Raw genomic sequence first — 26,705 nt, forward strand, 5'->3', positions numbered from 1 at the left:
TTGCACCTCCAGGGGCCAAGTACGTGTTTATAAAATGCCATCACGCAGTGCTGGCCTGTTTCCCTTTAATGAAAGCCAGTCCTGTAATTCTAAAATGTGGCCTTCGAATGGTAGCTCTGGTTTTCTAATGGGGACTGTAATGCCTGTATAATCAGCTCACATTCAAGGATAATGCAAAACTCATTAATAAAGCTTTACTATTAAGGCACTCATAACTGTGTTCATGGACAATAATACCAATCCCTAAGTGTAGCTGCTTATTTAAAGGCCCAGTTTTGGTGATTTACTTTTAGATTTCATTTATAATTGTAAAAATGTATATATGCTAATACAATCGATGAGTTATGTATTACTTCCAAAATAAGTCATTTTAAAAGTGTATTTCCATTTACTATATCATGAATTCGTGGTCATAGCTAAACAATGACAAGAACTACACGTTTAAAATAAAACAATAAACAGTATTCCTGATATTTTACAAGAATGCGCTATTGAATGTTAGGTTCTATTTGGCAATAACTTTGAATGGCCTTGGGCCCTTCACTGCTCCAAGGCTTCCTCCATGCAGCCAACCCTGCCCATTACGGCACAATTAGAGCAGCAGTAGTAGCAGCAGCAAGAAGCACAGGCTGCCTGCATGCTCTGCCTGCTGCTTAATTGTTGAGTGCAACGGGGTTGAGACGTGGGTGGATGGAAACAATCCCAAGGGGATTGGGAGGGGGGGCCCACATTAAGGTCTTGGCTTCGGGCCCAGGGTGATATTAATCCAAGTGTGGGCTCTACAAATGGAACACCAGGTTCATTCATTGCTCACAGCACGTAGATGTATCATAGCGGTTATATATTGGCAACAACAAAAATAACAAATACGACTCAACAAAATGTTCTGAGCAGTGAAACAGGTCAGCTATTTATTGGCAATGTTCGCAATGGAAAATTTTTGATTTGCTATACAGTAGTTTATTATTTTTATTGTTATATTTTAAATCTTGGAAGAAAACATTTGCATCGTGTCAATGTGATTCTAAGCAATAATGTTAGCATGAATATAACATAACGAAACATGAACATTTTACACAGGTCACTCGTTTGCCAATAATTATAATTGGACAAAATGCATGTACTTTGAAAATCAAACAAAAGCATGTGTCTGTTCTTCCCCCATGTAAGCAAGATTAAGGTCTAACACAATTTAAAAGAAAACAATTTTTTTTATATGTGACAATGTACTTTCAAGCACTGTTACATTTGTAGTGACATATAATTGGTCACTAGGCAGCATAGCGTTGGCTGCTGGCAGGGAAGGGGACCTGCAAAACTGCAACTTGAAGCAGCCCTGACTGACAGCAGGCCACGTGATAGACCCGAGAGGGATCTAGGGGAAAGGTTACGGTAGGGACACGTCGAGAGCCCGCTAGTAGGTTCCAGAAGGGGGGCGTGGCCGGGGCGGAGCCAGGCCACGCCCCCCTTCTATAAGAGGGGCCCTGGGAGGGGACCTCGGGGCTGTCGTTTGGAGTGGGATCCCTATTGTCGTTTCTGCTGAAAATCGTCGCCATCGCCGCTGTCGTCTCGTGCCTTCGTCACTGTCGTCTTCATCTGATATATTGCGCTGCTAGACGTAGTTGGCTGTCTTAGTTCAGCGCCGTCAGTGTCAGACGACTAGCGTTGTGTGTAGGCTAGCAACCAGTGTAGAGTTGTGTATAAGCGAGAGACAGAGAGTGTGTAACGGTGTAAGGTGTTTATTGTATAACGTGTACAAAGTGCGCTCGGTGTTTGATTAAAGAGCTGCCTCCAAGAACTTACATCTCCAACTCAGTCACTACACATTTACCAGTTTTTGCTTTTATATATAACACGGTGATTACAGAGCTCCTGCACGTTGCCATATCCTAGCATTGTAAAGAAGCCACGTTCTTCCATTAATACTTTTCAATTGCTCTGTGAGTGTAATCCCCGTTGTTTTTCTCAATGACATTCATCTTATTAGTCGCTCCAATGTTTTCGAATGCATAGGCATCATAAATCCCGGTAATACTAGACTGCACTTTGAGATATAAAGCTATTACTGCTTTGAATCAAAAGTGTGGACCACAAATTAATCCAAAAGGAGACAAATTCAATATTCTGTGAATTACTCACAATGTAGTGTCTATCATGACTCAAAGTGGCAGACAACCAAAGCGAACCCAGAATACAACAGTTAAAAAATATATAGAGAGGTCTCTAGAAAAAAAATATGCAGCATTATTGAGTCGTTAAACCAAGAGCATAAACAATAAATGACTATAATTGAATGAGACCCAAAACTCATGTTGAGCTTGTAACCAGAATTGCAGATCAGCCAGATTATACTTCACCCAAAATCAGACATGTTAATGTTCCAAATAATTTATGCTCTGCTGTTTGTGGCAACCTATTAGGTATATTTCCACGCGAATGCTTATTTTGCTCAATGTTTTAGTTAACCATTCATATTTAATTCCTCAAAGCTGATCTCAGCATTAAAGGGTACACAACAGCAACAGATGTTTGGAACTCTGATGAAGACTGATGTTTAAATTATTATGCTTTGGTTATTGTCTTTCGTTGTATTTATTATTATGATGTATTTTGTTTACCACTGGAAAGGTTCTCTGAGTCTCGAGACCCCTTTTCAGGAGATTCCTGCTAGGTTTTTTCAATTCTTATTGAGTAGTTTACATGCCATTTCTAGCATTGTGATATTTGGCTAATACTGGTTACATTGAGTTTCATACGCTATGGGAGGAAACTGTAGAACTCGGAGCAATTCTGTGCAGAACAGGGGGAGAACATTCAAACTCCACACAGAATGGCACCCAAGTCGGGAATCGAACCCATGTACTGCTTTCAATGACGCAAGAGTGTCACTACGCCACATTGCCACCCAACAGCGTGCACCCTGTACCACAATTAAGTGAAGAAATATAAAACTTGATTTGGAGCTTTCGTGACTGCAGAATTATAATTCCAGAACCTCCTGAGCTCGTACAGTATCACATTATGTCAGGGATTGGCCAAGACAAATGACACACCATTGGTCATGGAAGGTACAAAGGTCCTTCAAAGTTTACCTGTACCTTCAGTTGAAAAAAATATAAAACTAATGGGAGGGAAATGAAGATTACCAAGCTGGAGCATGTACAAAACTCTTTGGCATGTGTCGTGATGGATACTGCAAGATCTTACCATGTCTGCCCAGTGCTCGCTGAACTACATTGGCTCTCAGTTGCTGAACAAATACATTCTACAGGGTGCTTCAAAAAAATGTTAACAGTGATATAGGAATATCGTTTTTAATGGAAAAGAACGGATAATACACTGTAACATGGTAATAAATGTATGCTAATAGCTTCAAAAAGTAAAAGAGTCTCCACTTATTCACCATCATTGTCAACACGTGCATGGAGTCTTCTCCAGGTGGACTCCAGAGTCCGGAGGAACATTTCTTGCGGTGTTATTGAACATTCTCAGAAGTGTTAACATTTTTTTGAAGCACCCTGTTTCGTCACACTCATTACACACAAAGTGCTTGCCACAAATGAACCACAATACCTTGCTGATCTCGTCAAGGAACATAAACCATCACTCGAACTCCGGTCATTCTCACAGTGGATTTTGGCTAGTCATCGAACAAAGATGGTCACTGCATTGCATCCTTTTAGATGCACTTCTGCGGCGGTCTGGAACGCTCTGCCTTCCTATGTTAGGAAGCCACTGGAGCTATGCACTTTTAAATCTAGATTGAAAACTAATTTATTTAGAACTGCTTTTTGTATTTAGATTGTTGTCCTCCACCACACCTCCGATTAGTGTGGTTGGCTACATACGGTGTGAAATTTTTCTATATATACCTACATTGCTCCTTTTCAAGCTATTCGCTTTATTAGTGCTGTACGACTTTAATGCTGGAAGCATAAAATTCTTGAATTCAGTTCCAGAAGATGCACCCGGCAGGTTGTAGTACGTGGCAATCAGCATGATGTCAAACGTATCAGTCCTTCATGTTCCGGAAGCTCTCAACACGCGGAGCAAAACATCAGACATCGTGCAGAACAACGCAACGGCACAACCAGAAAACACATCGGAAAGCTGTCTGCAATGATGAGTGGTTTGCCGCGTGTCAATCATCCTAAACTCAACTGGATTTAATAATTTGGTTTAACTGATAGTTTAGTTTATGCTCAGAGTTCTGTGCTTCAAGCCCTAACCCTCCCCCCGAAGCAACCTGCAGCAGTATGTCAATTATATTCGCTATGTATTATGCATGTTCCAAAATTAATATTTGATCCCACAAAATTAAACTCAGCACTTAAAGGCAATAACAATTAACGCCGTGCTTTCCGAGGGAGAATAGTGTTTAGATGCTGTCCTGAAAATCGTTCATCCCCATGCAAACTCCACCCCCCTCCGACCCCACTGAGAAGTGTCCAGGGGTGTGCATCGTTGAACTGTTCTGCCAAGTATTCACAGTCATTTATCTTGATTTCAGAAACACATAACCCTTGCAAATAGTGAATAAATAACAAAGCATAGCAATTAATTATTTAGATTTTAAAGCGTTTAAAGCATTTCCCAATACGGAAACATATTCCAAATAGTCATCATCGACATCGTCAGTCATGATTTGTCCATTGCTAATTTAAGGGTCAGGGTTCAGCAATCTGCACTGACGAACACGGTGAAGCATGGACCAGCACAGCATTGGAAGGCCTTCATGCAGCAGTGTACTGATGGAGGGCAGTAAATTATTTTATTATAACCCAAAGTATGAATTGTGTTTTTATTCAAGCAATCTACAGGTACTTTTGTCCCTAGGTTGATTCCCAGCGACGCGGGTAGCTATGGACAAATACACCACCTCCTCTTTTGCTAAACTCAATACATTTATCAAAAACATTGCCCTAAAACGAAAAAAAATCTCAGATCTATAACAGGACATATTTTGAGAGAAGGGCCCTTCTTCATAGCCAGAGCTTTGCCCTCTTACTCCTTTAGGACAGTGTGCTTCTTTATTGATGTCTTTCATAATTGTTATGAATGCTTATGCACCAATGCTAAGTCTTTAAGTTTAGTTTAACACGTAGGCTTTCGCGACCAATATTATTCATAATAAAGTGTTTTGGGTTCAGGTTTGTATTGTTTACCAGGTGAGAAGAGTGACCTGAGCCATTAGTCTGCCAGTAAGTGGCAGTGATTGCTGTTTATAATCCCAATTAAGTAATTTGTGGGTATGTTTTTTAGTTGGCAAATTTGGACCAATCTTTCAGTCCAAATACTGCGAATGCAGTTTCACACTTTTTTTTCCTCATGATGTGCGTTTTCAAAACATCTTTTTTCAGAAACTCCAGCCATAAGTCACTTTACAAAAACATAGATATATATTTGATGGGTAAAACCAAATGGTTTATAATTCAGTTAATATTTTATCAAGAGAATACAGACCTAAGGGTATCAATAAATGTCCATATAACTTGCAGCAAGGGTGTGATTCAACGTGACAATACTCTCTACAGAGTACCACAAATGTGTTTTCTATGCCTCCAGAGAATGTAAAAAAAAAATTGGTCAATTGGACAGAAATTTAATTTCAAAAAAATCTCAACATACACAGAAGATATACTCCATACATGTGTGCTCACTTTGTAGCAAGTTAATGATTGCATTATTTGTGATGAATGTGTCCCAATTGTGACGTACTGATACAATTTTCCAGTTGATATATTTCAAGATGGTTAGATTGCCAGTAAAAAGGGGTCATTTTATGGCTGTGGAAGAGTCAGATATATGGGTTCCACAGCATAGTTGCCTGGGGATGTTGAGAACTGAACCAGAGATATACATCAATGGAGCGTAAAAAGAACAGCCCATCAGCATGAGATTTGATCTCCCAACACAGACCAAGAGTTTGGAGTGATGGGACAGATGCATTGGCATGCATTTTGGAGTGAGAAATGTCTGGGCATTGAGAAGAAAATTACAAATACAATGCACTTGCCCCTCTATGTGTTGTATCCCTTCGCCAACATTTGTCAAGGTTAATATTAATGGTTATGATTCAAATATTGTAACTTAGTTTCTTCATAATTTGTAAAGTAGGACTTTTATTTGTCACAATAAACATATTCAAGTCATATTCCCATTGCAATTATTCATAGACTTTCACTAGCGTGGTGCAGTTTATATGAAAAAAAACCCTCATCTATATATATAACAAACTTGAAATTTGGCATGTGGGTACTTTCCAGACTGTCCACCATGCAAAAATTATAAAAATAGACTTTGTGTTTTTGGGGGGAGGAGGGCGCAAGAATGCATATATTTTGCACGACAAGTGAGCTGTGACGTCACATCTCTGTGATGTCACCCGCATGCGGCAGCGTCACGCAGTGTGTCAGTGACGTCACGCACCCCCCCCCCCAAACCCTCGGCGTAGGCCCTACAAACTTATAATTTCCCATGTGGCTAGCTCCCATACTGTACACAATGTAAAACGTTTAAAAAATACTTTTGTATTTTTTTTTGGGGGGGATGACCATGAAGTGTGTGGCGTCAACCCGCATACAGGACTGGTGATAATCGATATCTGGTGAGCGTTTGTAGTATCGATTAAACGGGAATAGGCCGATTCTAAACAAATCTACAACCTTCGATTCCTTTGCCCCATTTAAAAAATCTAATCTTATTTCCACCGCGCGTTGGGTTTTATTTAAATTTTAATTAATGAGGTAATGATCAAAGTTTTATTTTCATTTGTATATGTTATGTTTTTAAGTTTTGAGAAGTTTTTAAATATACTTTTCCCCCGGGCAACGCCAGGTACTCCCCGCTAGTAACATATGACACGTGGGGAGGCATTCATCCATTACTGGATTGGGAACGGTTGTGATTTTTTTCTTATTTATTATAACATTTAAATGCATATGCCGAATAATACATTATAAGTAATACAAGTATGTGTCAGTTGACTAATAAAGGAAAACGGGGTGTTGAAATAATTCTTAATCGATGACAAAGTTAGAAATTTCAGGTTTTTTATACATAATTTAATAACGTAATTAGCATGCTGGATTAAGTGAGTTCAATTCACGATATGACCTGCACACAAATTACCGTACATTATCGATGTCACACAGCTCGATTGCACAGGCAAACATGGGAAAGAGACAAACGGTTTCCTGAAATTAAAAATTCGTGACAGATGTACCTTTGGTATATAACAGTGGTAATGAGTGAATAAATTTTCTAAATGCTTTAATAGTGAATCAGACAAAAATATATTTTTAAATACTTTTTCTTAGGAAAAATGTAGGCCATTCTTTGTTGTACTGTCAATGTCGTTCCAGGTAGATGTGTGGTGGCAGAAATGAAAGTCTAAATCCTGATCGTTGGTTGACTCATGGACATAATGGCTCTTTCATAGGAATAGAGAATTATCATCACTGACCTAGGGGTCTCAGTAGAGATGAACAAATAGTAATCACCTTAAACAATTTCACGTATACATTTTATTTAAAAACTAGATATTGTACACTTGTAACTTTCCTGTTGGCTGCACGTAAAATATTAATGTTTTTGCCTAGTACAGTGGTTTCTCCACAATTGTTTACCTGACTTTGTTTTGAGTTAAAATCCCAGATAATTTAAGAGGAAATGTCCCAACAATTTTTTTATCTCATAAAAACTATTTGTCCTGGTACATCACAAATGTAAAAGATTGTTGTTCCTGGGTAGTAAGTGTTATTTTCTAATTGTGTATGCCTCAAAAGTAAACAAAATGGCTATTATTCCCCACAAACTTTGCTTTTGTGACCAGGACTCTATGTGAAGGAATGACACAAATTTCTAAATAGTGCTTTCCTGGTCACAAAAGCAAAGTTTGTGGGGAATAATAGCCATTTTCTGCACTTTTAAGGCATAAGCAATTAGAAAATAGCACTTACTAACCAGAAACAAAAAACAAGTTTTGACATTTGTGATGTACCAGGACAAATTGTTTTCATGAAATAAAAAAACATAATTTTGGGACATTTCCTCTGATCAGTGCATGGTTGGAAAAAGTTATCGCATTATTTTAATGAAGTTGTCTGAAAGGTATTATCTTCTTCTCTTATGTGAAAGACACTCACTGGGTCATTTAAAGACATATGAATACACTTGTTCTATGCATATGTAATGGCGGTGGTAAGGCAAGGTGATAGTGAGGGGTGAGATATGAATACTGGCGGTGGTCATTGTCGTACAAATATTTAACATACCACCTTGTGATCTTGGTCATCTGGGATCAACACTCAGCCAGTGCGCATCAGTGGAAATCAGTATCTTTACGTGGCATGGGCTCTCCCGGGGCATTGTACCATAGAATGAGTATATGCAGTTTGTCAACATCAGGAATGGTGAAACAAAGGTGGGTGCGTGTGTCTGTACTTGAGTCGTGCTGGCCTTAGCAAGTGCTTGCTAACAGTACTTACCCTGACAGTCTACGTAATTATCTGTCGTGTGTGTGTATATAATGGGTGGGTGACTGGGGTTCAACAATAAATGTGCATATACACTTTCACATATTCTAGCACCTTCATTTTTTTTTAAAAACGTGATTTGTAGTGTTTACCGTTGGGGTTGCGTTATGTGTATTTTATGGTATTAATCCACGTGGTTTTTAAAGGATATGCAAATACAGTCCTGATGAAGTAAAAGAGAGAAAGAATACAATGTTCCAGGAATCCACCAAGAAATGCGTGACCGTTCTGTTTAAGCACTTTGGTGATAAAAGCAAATGTCACCATACGAAATTTGTCAAATGTATTCTGCCTATGGTCACTCGCGTCTGTGAATCAGGCTACAAACATACCAGACTGAAATGCATAGTATCATTAAAACCGCGTGCATATTTTAGATTATACATTCCAAGTAAATGTTGCCCTATATTATAGCCACATTCAGACAATCCTATGTGTTTTTGTGCAATGTGATTGCAATGGGAATTACATGTATTATTGGCGTCCCAATGTCTTTGCCGAGATAAGCATCGACAATTTGGTATTGTTTTGTTGTGGTTCAAAAAACAATTCCCTGCTATATTATTTTTTTTGCTAATACACACACTGGCATGAATAAGACAGACTGAGAAACCTTCAGGACTTCTGCCATTGGCACTTCGAATAACTCGTGTTACCTGCCATAGCAAAGTTATCTTTAGCTGTATAGGCATATCCACGTTAAACGTCTGCTGATACTTCGTGAAAAAGAACTGCAGAGCTCATCGGATTCCTCCTGTTTACATAAAGATTCTGACGTGTGCAAATACTGATCGACTATGATTTTTCAGGCAATCATTGGTGATACAAATTGTCATGGTCTTAATATAACTTCACCCCCCTTTGGCGCAGCTGTTATTGACAGGTCAGTCTTTTTAATACACACATTAATTAGACATAGTGGTTTGTGCCTCTTGTTTATGTATATCTTGACTCCTGAGCCCAACCTTGGATTTAAGAAGGCAACAAAAATGCCAATTATTTGCACAAACGCCTCTCTGAGTTTCAAGAGTTATTTTAGGAGGGTCCTGCACTGGGATGTTTGGCGAATGTCATGAAGGAGTGTTTGGCAGGTGGGGATAATTCAGCATACCTGGGGGACAACCCACCACGCAAAAGAGGGGTGGAGGCTCAATAATTCCATCTTTTGACTACCCCCCCCACTCCTACTACACCTGGTACAGCCTGGTAATCACTCATTTAAGTGCTAATCAATATCAAGCCTGCTTAGTTTCTGAGATCCGATGAGATTTGACACAGCAATTAGTTTGTTGTTATAGGCAATCTCGGAAATATTGAATAATGCTGTTTATAATATTTTTGAATAATATTTAATAATGTTGTATATTAATGCTTCTCAAATTGCACTTCTCATTATCAACTAATGACATTCGATTAGATGTTCAATAATTAACGCATATCTGCTGTACATGGATGGCTTGCTCAACATTAATTGATTGGTGCTGGATGTATGCATGCATTGCTGCTGCAGAATGCATTGTGCCCTTTTAGAATAGAAAACTGAGTGAGGCATCATTCCTTGACTGAGGTATTTCATATCTGTGTAGAAATTTATTAAATAGGTTATCTAATTATGTTTCCAACAGCTTGCATCGCTCCTTCGATGATGTCCACAGTTATACCATCTTGTCAAGAGATCTTCCCTTTTCCATACTGTTAAGGACATTGTTTACTTATTCAAGTACGACACGTGCAATATTTGCATCTTTAAATTAAATGTGGTTCGATGCATGGAAACCTGTCGTGGTCCACAATCTCTGACCCAGCTTTGGCTGAACACCTGTGAACACGTGTGAAACGAGCTTCATAACTCATCGGCTTCTTCCAGCTTAAATCGAATATCTTTGTCGATGTCTTTGTAATAATAAAAAAAAATGTTGCTGTAGAGATCTGCACACAATTGCTCTACTTATATCTCTCATCATGTCGTCGCGAGACGGTTTCATAAGAGTGTTTAGCTGGCCAAACGAGAACTGCCGGTGATAAACCAAGCTTTGAGGAGTGGGCATGTGATCTTGTCTCAGCAGGAATTGTCACCACAGTGTTGGGTTTGCGACACAATAACCTCCTCACTATTCAAATTTGAGGATTGGAGAAGCAGGTGTGCAACCACTTACTGAATGAGCGAAGTGGGCGGGTATTGCCACTCCCAGGGTCCTGGATTGTCGGACTCATAACAGATGGTGGAACCCAGCAACAGTTGCGAGGTGCTGGATAGTGCGGATGCTGAATTCTCTTCTTCATGTGCTGTTGACGGCTTTTGGCAGCATTGCCCAACACCGTAACATCCCCCTGCCTATGGGTGTGTGTGATGCAGTCTGGAGGCGTGTGGCATGGTTGGTACCATTCCATGAATGAACCCAGACCTACGAGTGGAGATGATAAGAGCAAGTTTGGCCAGGGTAAGGGCTCCCAATACGTACTTGTGTTTTCGGGACCAAATGAAGGCGTTCCGTGTTATGTGCATTTAGAGTAGGATAAAAAGGTTTGAGTAAATTCTGTAATTGCAATGACTGAGTGGTGGTGTGAGCCCATATAAGTCATCTCTTAAGTTAGTTGACATCTATAGTGTATTAAAATGCAGACTAGCTTCAACTACATTGTTATGGTCTCTTGTGAGTGGTGGTCGTTGCCTGCCAAGTTCTGTCTGCATATCCACCAAAAAAAGCTTATTTGTGACACGTGTTACAATTCCATTTTTGTACCCATTAACAACCATTAGTGAATTGACAACCATCACCCTTCATTATGTTCTCCGATTGATTTTCTCATCGTTTTCAATAATAATATTAGATTTCTGTGTATTCAATCTTTGTCTCGATTTTGTGATTTCAGATATATGCTTTCTCCTTTGTTTTACTTTCACCTCCACATTTAATGCACGATCCATTGCTACACTCTTATTGTACTTTTAAAAGTGGTCACATTCATTTCTTAATTTTGCTTCAGTCTTCTATTCAAAAAGGGTTCTGAAACTGACAAAGAATTACACACCCATTTGCCTCGTCACGTGTGTATTCAATTGTTCGCAAAAGTCATTAGGAACAGAATAGTGGAACATTTTGAGGCCAACCAATGTCAAGGCAATGGGATCTTAGGATGGAATGCGCATTAAAATGTATTAAAGCTGCAAAGTTGGGCTCAACGTGAATATGAACAAAAGACAAATCATGTTCAACAAATTCGATTAATAACTGAAGATCTCTGTTCGAGGGACAACTGCATTGGATCAATGAGATCAGCTCTCACGTGCACGCGATATCTGGAATTGTTACTTTGCAGGACTGAGAGATGGAAATCAGTTGGGAGAGGCCTCTACATAGCAGTAGATGGATCCGGGCTAATAATGGTTATAATGAATGATGATTATATACTCTTAGGTTTTTTTTCCGGTAAAGTCACGTAGGTAAAAATAAAAATAAAAAATAATATAAATAATAATATAAATAAAATAATAAATCACGACGTTTCGGAGGCAACACAAGTCTCCATCATCAGGTGGGACCGTCACAGCTAATGGGTGTGTAATTCTTCTTGCAGTCACGAAAGCTTCAAATCTAGGATGATTATATATTCCAATGATGAGATGACGATGGGGTGCTTCCTATGCTGAAGCCATGACGCTGTCTGGTCCAAAGGAGCTATTGAAAATATGCGTCATAGCTTTCCAATCTCCAGAGTGGCCTTGCTAGTAACGTCAGAAATCACTGATCGCTTCATAAATCACCACATCGCATGCAATGTCGATAAAAATGAATTTCATGGCATTTGCTTCAGAGAGATGAGTAGCAGCCCAATGTGATTTTGAAATCACGTTGGGTAATGATGCACTTGAGTTGATATCATCTATTGAATATTTACGAGTCACATTTCATGATAGTGCACTGTAACTGTGCACATATATTACAAATTTAAGTAGGTATCTTCAGATTTTATTCCTCGCTAGTATATTAAAATATACAGCTCTAACTTACTCTTGTGTGGTACAATTCTACCACATGGAGCCTTGTGTATCTTTAAAATTATGGTAATCCTGCTGAAAGAGTAATGTTGTGTGATTGTGTGTGTTATTCAGCTCTTATGCAAGAACAAGGCTTTTATTGTGTTGCCACATGGAACAAAACACGATGTTCTAAAAACTCAGTTACTAACGACATTGACATCTAACTCTGGCATATATAATCAGCCAAAATATCGTATATTTTATCCTACACTCTCTGTGGCATATACAAAGCACCTCCGATTAGCATGGTTGGCTATGTACGGTGCAAAAGAAGGTACATACATGCATACATATCTGATAATTTTGCATTCATGGCAGACGTGTTTCATTTTCATGGGTAGTTAATTAAAAGGTTACGTTGAACTTGTTTTGCTCTTGCAATATGTGGCATGAACATGTTTAAGAAGAGTGCACTGCTGCTCAAAGTCGTGAAGAACAATAGCATGGAAATTAGTATTGATGGAAAGAAAATTAATCAACCCCTCGACAAGGCTGGAAGGCCCTCCACATAATTACTACCACCTGGACTCCCTTGATGCATGGAGATAGTGTGTGTGCACACGTGCAATTAATAATTTGCAATTAGTAAAGCACTTTGCGCTGTGATAATCGCGACAGCTGGGTAGTTCTTACAATTTCTAGCCAAGAATTGTGATTGAATTATTAAAATAAATTATTTTTCCTAACATAATCGTAAAAGCAATCGAGCCAAGTTGCATAAAATATGGTGCTGTATTCAGGCAAGACAAGAGGGCCTGTGGTGCTGGCTGACCAAGTTAAATCTTCATGGAAAGGCATGACCAATGCCCATGTACTGGCGATTTTGGCGATACCAGCTGCCTTGCATCGATCCTTAAGCTAATCTAAGCCAGGTTCGCGACAGAATTGAAAATAGTCGCCATTCATACCACAAAGGTTCCCATGGCAATATCTCTGTTAGAATCTGATTCGTATGAATGGATATTTTACAAGGGAATAACCCACAGAATATTGTTTCCTGTAGGATTCATAGGAATCAAATATAATTAGTACTGGAATCACCCATATCTGGTGCGCAGTCCATGCAAGAGGCTCATCCATTATTAAAATGTGTTCTGCATCTCCCCAGGATTAAGCATTTTCTACAATATTTGTACATGGCACCTACGCATTTCCCCCTTTTTATTCTATCTCTATTCCTCTTGTGCTATCGACTTCAGGTCGCATGCACACACTTCAGGTGACATGCACACACATTTATCTATACACAGTCCACAGGACCTGTATTCCACAGAGGTCCTGACATTCCACGTGGCACGCCTTAGCAACTGTCTGTTGTTTCTGGAGGCTCCCAGAGGGGAAGGGGGAGTTTCAGTCCCCTAGCGCTGCCAAACACAGTTTGGCCAGGGCACGTCGTGGATAGATGTCCTCTTGGGGCTTCTGGAAACTTCCTACATTGCGTTTCTTTCTCTGCTTCTCTGCTAATTAAATGTAAGGTGGAGGGGTAACCAGCTCCTCACACCAGATCCCTATCTTCCACTATGGTGCATGTGTTCATACCATGAAGATAATAAGCTGACTGATTGTCCTCGTGGCATTGCCTACAACACGACAATGTTACATATGACATCATGAGGTGTGGGTTGTTTGGACGATACCCCCACACACAAAGATAAATATCCCTCGTATATCCATAACAGACTGTTGGGACTAGTGCTCTTAGGAGCACGTATGCCGCCGACACCGTACACGACGTTGTGGGTGGCAAGTACCATTCCCAGCCACATTTGTCTCCCTAGTGTGTTTACACATCGCACCAGATACTAATTTGAGCCAAAGTCGGCCTAGGGGAGGCCCAGAACCGGTTAATATAATTGTAACTTGTGTTGGTCATGAACAGGAATCAAACTCAGGTAAACGGGTTATAGTGCAGCACGCTAAACAATACACTACCATTCCCCAGTTGTACATATACACACACATACAAGTATAAATGCAAGAACCACAATAGTCACCATTTACCACGAAGTGAAAGTGACATTACAAAAGCTCTTGGGCCAAGCTAGATCCACTTTGAGGCCATGTGAAGTGTCGAAGGCTCACTGGTAGGAAGTCACAGGACAGACCCAGATGTTATGGGTTGACTGAGAATACTGGCAGATGTGCCGCCTCTGCTCCCCACTGTGTTTAAGCCACCTGGTAATCTGCTCGTTGCTGTGAGCGTCCCTCCTCAGTGTATGTGCACATGCATAAACATGCACTCATGCACATGTACACTCACATGCACACACACATGCAACTGCCATTCACCACTAAGTGGTGGTGACGTCACCACGGCGCTTGTGTCATACTAGGTGCACTTTAAAGCGAGGTGAAGGCGTCAAAGGCCCGTTGGCACGAGGTCACTAAACAGACCCAGGTGTCATGGGTTGACTGACTGAGATGACTCTTAGATGCACCAAGTGTGCTCCACATCCTTCTGCACCTGATCAGTCCATATCTTCACTAGCCCATGCGGCACCATCTATCCCCACCTATTCGGTCAAACAGAAGCTACTTGAGCATGCCGTGGCTGGGCATTTGGGCTACATGACCCAGTCAACGTAGCCTCGCTTGCCAGAGGAGCTCACTGATAGGACAGTGTCCAGATATTTTAAGGATCTGTGAGCTTCTCACACAATCCAGTCTGGTTAAACCCAGGATATACCGTAGGCAGGCTAGCCTGAATGTTTCAAACCAGCGTAGATGTTCCTTTAGAGGGGTCCATGTCTTGCAAGCATAGAGAAGAGAGGGCATAACTGTGGCCAAACGACCCGGAGCTTTGTATGGTGGCTTCCACACAGCGTTACGCAGCTGATTAACAGATCTTGCCGCTCGGCTTATTTGGAGTGAGACCTCAGCTGCCAAATCGGAACTGGTCATAAGCATACTGCCGAAGTATAGAAACTTCTCCATTTTCTCCACAACTGCCTGATCACTTATGGGGAGTTGAGAGAAGAAAGCATTTGATGACAAAATACCCAGGGAAGTGCTTTGTTTTTGTAGGACTGATGGTAAAGTCCCATCTCTTAGTAGCATCCTCCAGGTTCAGAAGTAGTGTTTCCAACTCCTTCTCAGAGTGGGCAGCAATCACCAAACCATCCGTATACATAATATGATTGACCAACTGGGAACCATCCCTTAACTGCATCGATCAGCTTCCTATTGTATCTATACCAGATGGAAATTCCACCTATACATCAATGGAAAGCTTTTCAAACTACATGGTCAAAGAAGATGTGAAATAGTGTAGGGGCCAGAGGACATTCCTGTCGCACTCTAAGGTGAATAGAAAATGGCTGCCACACCCGGCCACGTAACTTTACTCGGGCCTGCCCACCATGTGAAAGTCCCTAATTATTATGAGCAGATGGTCTGGGACTTCAAAGCACGAAGAATGACCCAGAACCCTGGCCTGTTGATGGTATCGTAGGTCTTGACCAGGTCAATTAAACAGAGATATAAGTCCTGTTGAAATTCTCTACACTCCTGCTTTAGCATACGGACATACATGGACATTCAAATATGTACACATATACAAGCAGGCGCATACACAATCGTTCGTGAAAATAGCAATGCAATTATCCTTATCGTGTAGCTGAGAACATATTTTGAAAACCAGCTGGATGAGAATGTATTACACACACTGAAATGATTTGTGTACATGACGAAATCATGTGTACAAAATATACCTTTATGCTTATACAGAATATACATTCAATGAAAATATTGCAAGCATAATCGAGAAGTGCAATTCACAAACACGACAGCAATAATACACGCAAACATATACACTCATCCTGTGGAAATTAATGATTGAATAATTTCTTTTCAGGAATCCGACTGTGCGACATTTAAATGGACACAACCGGTAGATGGGAAATTGCTTTGAGAAATTGCATGGGCAGTTCAACAATTATGGTCGAATAGTTCAGACACTTGAAAGATGTGGGTAATAATTTGTATTGTCATAAAGTGGCTTTTTTTGCATGAGCAGAGTATGTCCGTCAAGTAGAACTGTAATTTAAATAGAAATAATGTGCACCTTCCTTGAAATGTGCACTTGAAACTCAACATTTTATCACGGAGAAGTTCTCATAAAATACCAGCGATCAGATTTTTTTTCATCCACGCTGGGATGGTGATTGGCACATTCAGATTCACATTCATGTCAAGCCATTGATGCATTCCATAAATACACCTTTTTTTCTACAACCACACAATTAAATACTGGGATGATTTCGAAATGTCAAATGAGCTTGTCATATTTGTGGAACTGCACCAGTGTGACATTGTTGAGATGAGTGCGTTTATCACGTTACTTTTTACTCCGTTCAATCGCATTGGAATGCAGCACAATCTGAAACTGCATATGCACTTACTGCATACATTGTGTGTGTGGGAGGATATAACAGAAAACGTTTGGAATTGTTTTTTTCAAAAGTATATTGCGTGCCACTTCAGAGTAAATATGTTCCCAATACATCTGAAACATGGCAAAATGGAAAATGGCAAAAATGAATCTTGACATTTTTTTTGCCATCACAGATGTGGGTTTGATGGTCTCCAGCTCAATGGCAAGATGCTGCCTTATTATTCTTCATATTTAAGTCCTTTGTCCAAAGCCCTCGATTCTCATACCTATCGATTTATCAGGCAGTAGACGTTGGGAATGAATACCATCAAGTTCGACCTACTTCATGAAGCATAGCCAGAGGTCACCATTGAATGCCCTAAGAAGAAACAATGCATTGTAAACCTTGAAGGGCATATTGGTGAAATAAGCTGACAGTGTTAATGTAAATAAATAATAAGATATCACACTTAGGTTGACTTTAAATTACATTCGCCTTGTTAAGTGAGAATGTTTTGCTGCAATAATGTGATCGAATAAATGGGGCCAAAGCTATGCATGCAAGTGGCATTAACACTCATGATCCCTCTATAACATCTGCAATGACTAAAATTAGGAAGCACTCACCCCAAGCAAATGTGCAGCCAAACGGACTTGCAGGAGTTGGGCTTCCACAATGATTGGTCGGGAGGCAGGGTTTGAAAGGATTGGAGAAGAGGTTTAAATGGAAAAGGGCAGGAAGCAGAAGTTAAATCTCGAGGCGACGGTTGAGAACCGTTGAGTAGAAGGACGCGGATTGGCTGGAGGAAAAACAGTGATAGAAGGTTCGAGAGAAAGGGCTCGAGGGATAAAAGGGGAGAGCACAAGGGGTAGTGGGGACATTCGGGAGAAGGTGCGAGCTTCAAGAGACGAGAAAAAGTCGGGCCACTGAGTTGGTGCTGTGTCACAAAATAAAGAGATAGGAATCCATGTGGGTGGCTTTCCTGTAGACAGAATGTCCCAACGAGCCATCAGGCCTCTTCTCTATCAAAACATCCAGGATTGGTAGCTTGCCATCATTTTCCACTTCTATGGTGTCCTTGATGGATGGGTGTATAGAATTGATGTGGTTGAAAAACTGGTTTAGTGCTGGCTGGCCATGTGGCCAGATGACGAAAGTGTCATATACGTATCTCTTCCACAGGGAAGGACGTAGGGTGGATATCAGGATGCCATCTGTTTCAATTTATCCATGAAAACATTCGCTACCACTGGTGATAAGGGAGAACCCATAGGGGTACTTTCATTTTGTTTGTAGAATGTACCATTCAAGATGAAGTAAGTGTTGGTAAGGCAGTGCCTCGATTAGAGAAGTCGAATTAGTAATGAATTTGTTGGTTTTTAAATAACCTCTTGTTGTAATAGCTCTCTCGCTGGTTCAGCAGTTCCACTGCTGGATTATTTTTTTGTGCCTGAGGACGACCGTTTGTGTTGCGATCGAAACGTCATGATATATTATTTTTTGTTTTATTTTACTTTTCTACCTACGTGACTTTACCGAAAGAACCAAAGAGCATGGATTCCTGCAGTCACGAAAGCTTCAAATCAAGATTATTTCAAAGTTGACGGATGTGAAAAAGGAATAGCGCTTGCTCACTTATGGTGTGTTACCTGGCTATTTTTTACATAAACCCCACCGTTGGAAAGCCAAGCGCGCGACCACACACAAGCCCACGCGCAATTTTTTACTTGTTTTTCTAGATAGATTATAGAAAATAACAATGAGAAAAATGTAGCACCTATATTTAGTCTACTGCTGCACGTAGGTCTCCCTCATACTGTGTCAGTAGTGGGGATTGTTTGACCATACTTCACACTGGTCAGTGAAGGATGGTGAAAGGGGGGACCAGGACTGATTCAATGATCACTCATCACTGATGCTAGCCGTGGCGAGGAATTCAACTCTGATGGTCAAGTTCATTGAACAATGCGCCAACCACTGTACCACCGCTCCATGAAGCGAAAGGCATCGCGGACATTTCTCCACAACTTTGTATCCCCTTGCTGTGTGTAAAACATGCGCAGAAAGAGCCATGCAAAAAGATTCACAAAGTGTTGTCTTCCCTTGTGAAAAATTAACGCAAACGTAAGTGTCTACTGCTAAGCTACAGCACATATGTTCAGGCTGGTTTCCATAAGGCAGCCGTCGACACGCTCCACTCTTGACACGTGGAGCGGGGTCAACAGGTTCCGCCATGGAAATTACAACATTCACTACTCTGTGTTAAAGAAAATAATCTGCGTGCATATTATGAAAGGAAAGGATGTTATTGCCCATTAAGGGTTTAAAATATGGAAAGACTGGCACGAAGCGTACGTATTTATTCGCACATTGTCGACTGGCACGAAGCGTATGTAATAATGAAGCAATTGTTTTTTTTCTTAAGTGAACACGAGGATGTCCTTGTTATTATTAGAACAATTATTTGCTTTCATCTGTTTTGGTCTTATGCGTTTGTCATGATTATTTATGTTTTCTGATTGCTAATCATGAGGCTTCCAGGGCTTTGATAAACAATGATGGAGAGAAAGGTTTTGCCCCATGGAATACTTTCATGAAGGTTAAGACTCTCAGGTCATGCTCTTAATAAGCATAAAGTCCTTCGGGGATTTATATATCTCATCAACTCATGACAAATATATTGAACCAAAACCTGTGAATACCTAAATATAGCTTTAAGCAAGGCTATTATACATATAAAAAGGCCATTTCAGTGTCAGCTACAGAGAATGCAAATACCATCTCATATAAAATGCCCTCTGCTGAACCATCGTTGTTGATGAACATAACTAGGGCACATCATTAAATCAGGAATTCATTTGAAAACCTGTCCACCTCCAGAAAGGGGCCCATAATTCATAAAAGCGGGAGGACTTTGACACGTGAAGGTGAGAAAGAAGTAATCATTAACTGCCTCGTGTGTTTATGAAAGTACATTTTAATTTTGGACGCGTAGAAGGGAGGATTGTAAAAGATACTTAGATGATGCGGGCACATTACAAAGTGTTTTATGTAACTTTACTGAGAGTTCATAGACATGTTTATTGTCTTTCAAAGTAGACGCCACATTAAATGGGAAAGCAGTGGTTATTGCGGTGTGCCATGAACCCAGTGACCTGAGTTTGATTCCCGGCCTTGGCGAACATCAGTGGCAAGCGGTGGTATCTGAACCGATCATGGCCCCCACTTTTAGAAAACCGCTCTGATGAGCATCGGGAAGTATGTTCACGCAAACCCCATAACCGACACAGTGGGGAGAGGCCTTAATCCAGCTGTGGATTTAGTTTCTTATATCATCATATCACATGAAGTAGTTCTATGTCTATAGGGAGCACGGTGGCAGGCTCTATTTGCTGACACAGTTATAAAATAGTGTAGCTCATGCATCACAAAAATTGTGAGGTGTATGAAGAACATTTTACATCGCTGAAGCACGAAACTTCCACCTCTTCGAATACGTTTGGCCTGTGCAGAAAGTAGACGAAATACCCTCTTAGAGGGGATTCCCAAGAGCTCACTCGAGTGCAATATTGCTAATTCTAATATTTAAAAAATGCAAATATTGGTTTGCATTGACCAGGTGTTATAGTTATTTTCAATTACAGCATTTCCTTATCATTTTTATTTTTGCTAATGTCCTCAAACATAATTATTAATTTCTCAAGATTTCATCCTTTCTTCAACCTGTATTTTCGTATCAAATTCAGTCTGGAAAAATCACTATATGTGCAGCATTCTTACAGCCACTACACATACAATTAGCATTGAAATGCATTGTCAAATATTGTTTGACCTCTGCCAAACATGTGTAGTGTGATCTATGGAGGCACACACTGTACTGGGAGGCAACACTTTTATTCCATAACCCCAACAGGGTAACTGACCACAAGTATTGTGGTTAATGCAGACATGATTCCTTGTAAAAGGTTTCAGTTTGGTATTTTAACATCTCAACGCCTGTTTTGTTGCCAGAAAAAATGGGAAAACCTATTCACTAATCAGTAGGCAACACAGTGTATATTTCATGACTGAATAACCATTTAATGTATATATACTGCTAGGAATATTTTCATGTTTTTAAATACATGTGAATACTGGATGGTTGGGTATAAAATTGTACCATTTTACCACGAATCAAGGGCTAGTACTGTACATTACTGTTATCAACAATCTGATATAAGAATCGAGGCCTCGTGCAGCCGTTCATAACTTCATCATAGGAAGAGCCAATGAAGGAAGAAGGCCAGACTGCAGGCTGCTACTGCAATGGAGAAGTTTCTTCTCGCGTATTTCAGTTTATATGTCACGCCCAGCGTTCAGAGATTGACTTGCTCTGTAGTGCATGTCATGAATGGAACGATGTATAAATATATTCATTGCAATCCAAACCACTATATGACGATTCTAGATTTGAAGCTTTCGTGACTGCAAGGATTCATACTCTTAGTTCTTTCGGTAAAGTCACGTAGGTAAAAAAATGAAATTAATAAAAATAAAATAATAAAAATCCCGACGTTTCGGAGGCAACACGGAGACTTGTGTTGCCTCCGAAACGTGGTGATTTTTATTGTTTTATTTTTATTAATTTCATTTTTTTTACCTACGTGACTTTACCGAAAGAACTAAGAGTACTATATGACGAATTGTGTCAATGTAAACTGTTGTAATGGTCATTTTAATCCAGAGCTAATTTCTCTGGAAGATGAATAGAAGTGGCATTGCTCTCTGACGTGTTTCCAGGTTGTACTGTGTGTTGCTTTGCACGATGTTCGACGTTTCGGTCCACCCGCTGGCAGCTTATTTATGAAATAAATTTAGGAACTTTGGAACTTGTGCCAAACAATGTGCAGCATGATCCGAAAACACATTGGACAGCGATACACTGCAACCATGAAAACAAACGCGGTCGTATAAGTTGCATGCCCGTCTACATACTCCCACACACGATTCATAATAACAGGCAACTCTCTATATATGGTGTGGAACATGAATATAAAATAATAGAACTACCAGTCATTAATCAAATACACAGAAGATTAATTTGAGCGAAGATATGATGACTTTACTAGTAATATAAAATGTTAAAAACAACCCTTTACAAATATTTATAGACGTAAATGTTTTTATTATGTTTGTGATAAACAAGGATAAAATACCACGTGGCCTCCATTGCCAGTACCAAAATATGATAACAGATTTTTCCTCTTTTTGCTGGCAACAAAACAGGTGTTAAGATGTTAAGACACCAAACTGAAACCTTTTACAAGGAATCATGTCTGCATTAACCACAATGCTTGTGGTCAGAATGCAAAAAAAACATACTCTGATAATGTATGCATTGTCTTTTAAACTGATTGGTCCACACCAGATACAGCTTTCTTTTGAGCCTCGTCTTAAAAGGTGTTAGACCAGACGACGCCAAATCGCTTTTTGCTGTCTCTGGTGTGGACCAATCAGTTTCAAGGACAATGCATATGTTATCAGAGTGTTTTTTTGTTTGCATTATAACCACAAGCATTGTGGTTAATGCAGACATGATTCCTTGTAAAAGGTTTCAGTTTGGTGTTTTAACATCTCAACACCTGTTTGATGCCAGAAAAAATGGGAAAAACTTATTATCAAGGATAAAATACTGATAAATGTCTTACAAAAATGAAATTAAACTAGCCAGTAAAATGAATAAAAAGGATATATAGATTGTTATAATAATCTATAATAGATAATTATATTAATATATTGTGTTGCAAAAACAATATGCAAAACAACGTGGATATATATAGTATCTAAATGCAAGTGCGTTTCAAGATGATGTACAGAAAAAGTAGGGCATGTGCATAACAGGCAACCATCAAGCATATGGAGATATACACATCTTAGAAGCATGCTATTATTTGCTTGGTCAGGCATAGCAAAATATAAGAAAAAATTCCCGAGTCTGGACTTCATCAAATATGAAATTAAGATAAAACCCATCATAATAAAAACATATATAGTAAGCCAAAACACCATAAGATAGAAACGACACGCAAAAATACATTTAAAAAACCACTTTGCCTTTGTACATTATGCAAAACCCATTTACTAAAATGTATTTTTATGGTGATCTAAGACAAGAGTACCACAATTAACGTCGCCATCGAACTGTTGTTTGGTTTGGCTTAACGCACAAAGGCTGAATGCCTGGATTTACGCAGCGGCAGGGAATCGGGAGCATGGATGGCAGGAGGAAGGGAGTTCCAGATAATGTGGGCAATAACAGAGAAGGAGTGGCGAGGTTGAGGTTTGCAATAGAAGTTCTGAGATTTTAGAAAGATACATACCAACATAGCACAGAAACTACCAAAGCAACAGAAAGGCATGTACGAACAAACAGAAGTCCATGTACGAGCAAACCTCTCCTTGTGTTGCAAAAAAGTAACGGCATTGTACCCAAACCGCTGTAACCTTTCCTCACGATTTATTAATGTTCCCTATAATGGCGGCAAATATTTTCTTTCAGTGTCTTTTTTTATCTATTTGGCGCAATTTATTATGTATGCACTGGATTTCATAGTTTAAAAGCGGTGTAGTTTTAGAATCACATATGTTGCGATTGTGTGTTAAATTTAGTGTATATTGTAAAGAAAAACAAACACAAACCTTGAACAATGTAAAATTCTACAAAATCAAACAATAATTAGAGGAAGTTAAATAAAAGGATAACAAAAAAATGAGTCTAAATCAACGTTCTTGCCAACATTCTCCCAAGGAGCGCTTCATCATATTTGGCAAATGCGAGGTCAAATCATCTGCAGAGGTCATGGAACGACCCGGATGAGATTGGCAAAGAAAGGAACAGGGGGACGATAAGATTTCTGTAAATTGAATCTTGACTTAAAGCTTTCGTGACTGCAGGAATTCATATTCTTTGGATCTTTCAGTAAAGTCACGTAGATAGGTTTGTTATTTTCTTTGAACCTATCGACGTGGCTTTACCGAAAGACCCACAGAATTCTGTAAATTGGTCGACAGTGTGGGGCGAGTGGGAAGAAGATTTTCTCGACCTTTCAAGACATCAATACTCGCCGAACGGAAGCTAGGGTGGCTGTGAACGTGGCAAACGCGAGCCTCATTGAGGAAGCCGACTGCAGGAGCATCGGGCTGCTCTCTCTCGTGACAACAGCGGACTCCGCTCCACCGCGCGCACCTCCAATGCGACGTGGGAGATGCGTGTGCGCCTGCCACAATTGGAAGATCGAAGAATCGCCCAACTGCGACCGTGTTTGTGCAGCTAGCAAAATACGTGAGAATAGTAAAAAAAAAGATGTGTTCCTTGACAGACATCGTTGGTGATAGAATCATAACGGAAAACTCAGAAGCTGACTAACCACATGGGGCAAGCTGGGTTTAGAAAGACGTTTAACGTACGTAAAAATGTCACATTCCATTATGCCTAGCATGTGTAGATTATGCAAAGGCATTTGACGAGCATAAATCTTAACTTAAAGCTTTCGTGACTGCAGGAATTCATATTCTTATATAAAATATAATATGCCACAAAACTTAACAAGTGATTAATAATCTTCTTGTTTCTTTCGGTAAAGTCACGTAGAAGGGAAGTAATAAAATAATAAAAATAAAACATAATAAAACAATTCTCACGACGTTTCGGCTACAACGCAAGCAGCCGTCTTCAGGTGAAGAATGAGACACTACCAAACTAGGAGCTTATATATAAGCTGCATTGGGGGTTGAAGAGCGCCTTAACAAAAAGAATGTGCATGTGAAGAGGAATTTAGCATATTCATGGAAAATGCGTAGGCGTTGGGCGGGGGGGTGTCAAAGTCATATTATGCCCATGCATTATGCAGGATCAGCAGCAACCAAGGGGGGTGCAGGGATTAGCAGTAACAAAGGAAAGGAATGTTAATGATATGTAGCTGCAGTTACTCAACAACCACGTAGAAAACTAAAGTATAAACTACATAAAAAACTAAAGTATAAACTGCATCGCACCATCAGTATACTTACTATACTCTATAATAAGCTGAGTTACTAACAGCAAGTAATACATTACAATTCTACCTCGTAAAAATTCTATAATATGCTTCCATCTAAACCTTATTCTCTTATATCACACGAGCATATACCGTACTATATACTGCCATAGATAAACCCAACATTAAATTATATACTGTATTGCTGTAAACCAACCTATATCTTATACATTTAATATAACACTATGTATTATTCTACACACCCTAATGTGTATCGAAATGGTTTATTACGTCCTTCCAATGATTGCTGAGCCAGAATCCATCTTCTCGGTTAAAATTGTCTCTGTGTTTGTATATGTGGATCGCCTCATGAACGAATCTCTCATGATAGCCAGATGGCTTGCAGAGAACCTCTGTCTTGGAGAAGTCGATATCATGTGAGCCCACTGAGTTGTAACAGTGATCTGCCACGGCTGAGGTGTTTGTCCTACCGTGTTTCAGGTCAGCTTTATGTTCACGGATGCGGTCCGAGACATGTCGTTTGGTTTCCCCAATGTAACTGCTACCACAGAGGAAACTTAGTTTGTAGACGCCAGGGTACTGTATGTCTGGAACCACATCTTTTACAGACGGTACCAGATCACGGATTTTATGTACTGTGTTGAATCGGACCTGGATCTTGTGTTTAATCAGGATTTTGGAGATCTTTTTTGTGACCCCAGCAATGTAGGGTAAGGTGATGGTCTTGAAAGGCTCCTCAACAGGATCCTTCTTGATGGTTGGAGTGATGGCTTTGCGGATTGTATAGTCGGAGTAACCATTTGCCTTAAGAGCTTGGCGTACGTGTTTGAGTTCACTGGAAATGTGTTCATGGTCGGAGATGCATTGGGCTCTATGATATAGAGTCTTGATGAGGGAATTCTTCTGGGATGGATGGTGGTGGGAATCCGGTTTTAGATAAGCATCCGTGTGGGTGGCTTTCCTGTAGACAGAGTGGCTCATTGAACCATCAGGTCTCCTTTTGATTAGGACATCCAAAAAGGGTAGCTTGCCATCATTTTCGACTTCCATGGTGAATCTGATGGCTGGGTGTATGGAATTGATGTGGTCGAGAAATTGGTCTAGAGCAGGCCGGCCATGTGGCCAGATGACAAAAGTGTCGTCTACGTACCTCTTCCATAAGGTCGGGCGTAGAGTGGCAGTCTGGATAGCGTCCGTCTCAAATTTCTCCATGAAGATGTTGGCTACAACCGGAGATAGGGGGGAGCCCATTGGGGTGCCCTCAATTTGCTTGTAGAAGGTTCCATTCCAGGTGAAGTATGTATTGGTTAAGCAGTGTTTCACCAGGGGGGGTACCCCAGCATTCAGTCCTTGATGAACCAAGTCTTCAATGATTGCGATGGTGTCAGGCACAGGTACCTTGGTGAACAAGGAAACCACATCAAAACTGACAAGCAGGTCGTCTGGGGACAGGGCAATCCCCTTGATTGTCGATACCAGGTCAGTAGAGTTTAGTACTGCAGAGGTGGTTTTTCCAGTGAAAGGCCGTAGGATTTCGGACAAAAAACGAGCCAGTTTGTAAGTGGGGGAGTTGATAGTAGAGACAATGGGACGAAGAGGTGTATCTTCTTTATGTATCTTTGGCAAGCCGTACAATCTTGGTGGTCTGGCTGCAGAAGGTTTCAACGAGAACTGTTTGGTCTGATCAATTAATGCGGTTGAAGCAGAAATGATGTTG

Source organism: Lethenteron reissneri, chromosome 34 (assembly GCF_015708825.2).
Source record: "Lethenteron reissneri isolate LAM-NWPU_2019-01 chromosome 34, ASM1570882v1, whole genome shotgun sequence".
Lineage (NCBI taxonomy): Eukaryota > Metazoa > Chordata > Hyperoartia > Petromyzontiformes > Petromyzontidae > Lethenteron > Lethenteron reissneri.